Source organism: Apis dorsata, unplaced genomic scaffold, assembly GCF_000469605.1.
Source record: "Apis dorsata unplaced genomic scaffold, Apis dorsata 1.3 scaffold_118, whole genome shotgun sequence".
Taxonomy (NCBI): domain Eukaryota; kingdom Metazoa; phylum Arthropoda; class Insecta; order Hymenoptera; family Apidae; genus Apis; species Apis dorsata.
In genome coordinates, this window is record NW_006263412.1 from 288,210 (window position 1) to 291,451 (window position 3,242).

The 3,242-nt window shown below is 50.0% G+C and overlaps 1 protein-coding gene across 12 annotated transcripts in view; it reads right to left on the minus strand.

Moving 5' to 3' along the window:
- Window positions 1-3,242, minus strand: part of LOC102674684 — a 77,649-nt gene that overhangs the window by 18,337 nt on the left and 56,070 nt on the right. The window lies entirely within an intron of this gene.

Sequence of the window (3,242 nt, forward strand, 5' to 3'; positions counted from 1 at the left end):
ATGCGACACCTTCGTTTCCTTCGAATCGACGTAACAGCGCGACGAGTACAACTAGCGGCGAGTTCGCGTACCATCGGCGCTAAAGGAAGGGAAGGGGAAATTTCGCGGTCGGTGCTCGTTGTTCGAAAGCGGGGTTTGCGTTTAATTAAGCTCGCGCGATATTTTACGACGGTGACGGTGGGTGGGGATGGGTGGCTACGCGTGGCCATAGCGGGGAGGGGCGACCTTTCCTCCGGATCGTAAAATATACCCGTTTCGTAATGCATCGTTGCGCCACCAATGCAAAGAGAGAGACCGGGCGAGGCGAGTTTGCTTGAATTATTTCCTCGAAGAGGGGGACGCAATTTTTCGTACGTTCCAACGTGATTTCGAGGCTCGACTCTTTTCACGAGAGAGTACTACTGTAGGGAGGGGGGACGGTGACTGGTTACGTGGNNACGTGGTCGGCTTATAAGTTACCCACCGTCCCAGAAAGAAGCGTTCCGCGTGGTTAATCTGTTCCGCGCCCGTACCGCTTAATCCACCCGCTCTCGCGAGAACCAAGATACATCGCCCTTCTAATTACCCGGGCTATGATCTTAATGGACTTGGAAATGCCAACCGCGTCAGTTCCGCGTGCAAATTACGTAAACGTGGAACGACTCTTTAATCGCGGCGCGCCACGACGACCGAACGCGAAAAACTCGACGCGCGAATACGTGTTTTAAATACGAAATTCCGAATTATCATCACCCCCACTCTTCCCCTCCGCCGAAACGCGTCGCGTTGCAAGTGCGATGGTAAATCCAAGATCGCCCCTCTCGTCCTTCGTGTGCGATAATAGGAATAATAGAGCAATTACTTTCTTCGTTTCGATTCAAGACAATTCCTTTCCACCTATCTTTTCAGCCGCTAAGTCGGATAAATTTTTTATTGCTAAAATTACATTCCTATATTATTGGTTGTATTACGTATTCTTTCAATCTTTCGTTATTTTTTTATTCCCCTTAAAACTACACGTTTTCGTTCACTCGTTATAACCGTTCTCACGCTCGATCGATACGATTGAAAGATATTTATCACATCGTTGTATTCAAGTTGTAATTTAAATAACGCGAACATCGCTACGAATGATCCCTTGTACGGATGACGAAACGTACGTATATTAGGGAGGATACTCGTGCGGAACGGCAGTTTCGACGAGAAATATATATCCGATTGGAGCGATCGACGCGGAATCGTTTCTCTGCGAGGAACCGACACCAGATCCGGACACAGAGCGGACAGAGAGAGAGAGAAAAGCGGGGAGAAAGAGGAACGTTCGGACGACGTTTGGTCAAGGAAATTTGATCGGGCTTTAAATTTGATATCCGTGCCTGGACGTAGGTTAAATTAATTTTCGAACGAATCGCGGGGAGTACTCGGCACGAATCGATAATGGGGCGCATAGAATCGTGGTTTGACGTCTCGTTTCGGGTATTGCTGGGTCCGGCGGAGGGGAGGGGACGTTCGTAGCGGGACGACAATAACGTCACTTACGGTGTACGTAGCGGAATCGTCCATTGAATTAGAGTGCCCGCGGCGTTTTCGGAGACAAGCCGGGGTTCGAGTTCCCCGGACCTCGGCTCTACTCAGCTTTTGGGCCAACGATCGTGACGCGGTTCACAAGTGCCACCCTATCGGCCGTCTCGATTCGCTTTCTCCACGCTCAGGAATTAATTGCACGCCTGTTCGGCTTTGAATAGCCACTCCAAGTCCTCCGCTCTCTCCGACCTCCGGCCAGGGACATCGCTACCTTCTCCAAACGCGAAATTCGAGAGCTCCCTCCCCCCCCGACNTCTCCTCTCTTTCCTCGACCTGCCCATCCGCCCCTCCTCCGTCGTCCACCCCGGCCGGCGAAAACGAACCGCGAAATTTACTCTCTCGTCTTTGCCACGAACGATCCACCTTGAAATTCGCCGATTACCAGCGATTCTCTCCGTTAATTCTCCCCGCGAATCAACGTAACGAGATTTCATCTCTCTCTCTCTCTCTCTCTTCCCGCAACGACGATTCGATATCCTCCTCCGGGAGGATCGTGATTAAATCGGCAAAGAATCGCTAATTTTCGTCGATTTCTCTCTAGCGAAAAATCCATCTAAAATTAAGCGAAATTAAACGAAATTATTGTATTTCGATGAAATTTCCCGCGTTGGACGGGGAAAGTAAGGCTCGTATCGTGGAAAGTAAGATTCGCGCGAAGTATATCATTTTCATTCGCTTGCCCCGACGAGTATAACGAGTTCTATTCCAGATGCTCGAACTCGTTCGCGTCGAATGTTAAATACCCTACTTTTCTCTCTCTCTCTCTCTCTCTCTCTCGTTTCCCATTTTTTCGAAGACGAAGCGACGCACACGCCGTTCATCCATGCACGCCGTTTTTGTTCGTTCCTTCTTTTCTGCGTTCCGTCGGCGGAGATGCATCACCGCCCTCGAATACCTTTACGAGAGATCGTAAAAGTCAATTTATCCGATTGAAGGAGGAACGAGCGGAGGATTAATCGGCGAAACGTGGGGAAAAAAGAGTTTCCTCGGCCGGAAACGCATCCTCTTTCCGTCCGATTTCCCGTAATCGCGCCACGATATTCTCACGGCACGGAGGGGAAAATGAAGAGAGAGAGAGAGAGAGAGAGAGAGAGAGAGAGAAGCGCGATACAAAGATACGATTCTTCTTCAGACAGGGTTTTTTACTTCAGGAATGTAACTCGCTTCAAAAAAGGCTTACCGTTAAAAGCTGGTTCTACAACCAGCCAGAATTTAACTCTTTCTCTCTTTGGGGACGATTCATCCTTTTCTCGCGTGCCTCGGCGGTGCAATTCGTTTTCGACGTTCGGCGACAATCGACGAGGCGAAGAAAGGGAGAAGGTTGCGCGGTTCCATTCCAATTTAATTGGATTCGAGGTGATCGAAGCGTGGCGAGAACTCGCGAACCGGCTCGATCGTTCATCGACTGCGAGGGCGAAGAGAGGAGGGCGAGGGACACGTACGGAGGAGTCGTTATCTTATCCTATATAGTCCGGTTGTCCGGCAAGGTAGGCAGTTAACTCGTATATCTGGTCACGCCACCGGTTAAACTCCCCCTCGCGTACTTATCGCGAATTAAAGCGCTCCTTGAAAGGAGACACGGAAAGGTAAAGGCCGTCCTTGTATTATCGGATGAGTTTCACGCGACCGTGCCACCGTCGCTCGACATTAACGTTTCCATTATACGATTTATCCACCCC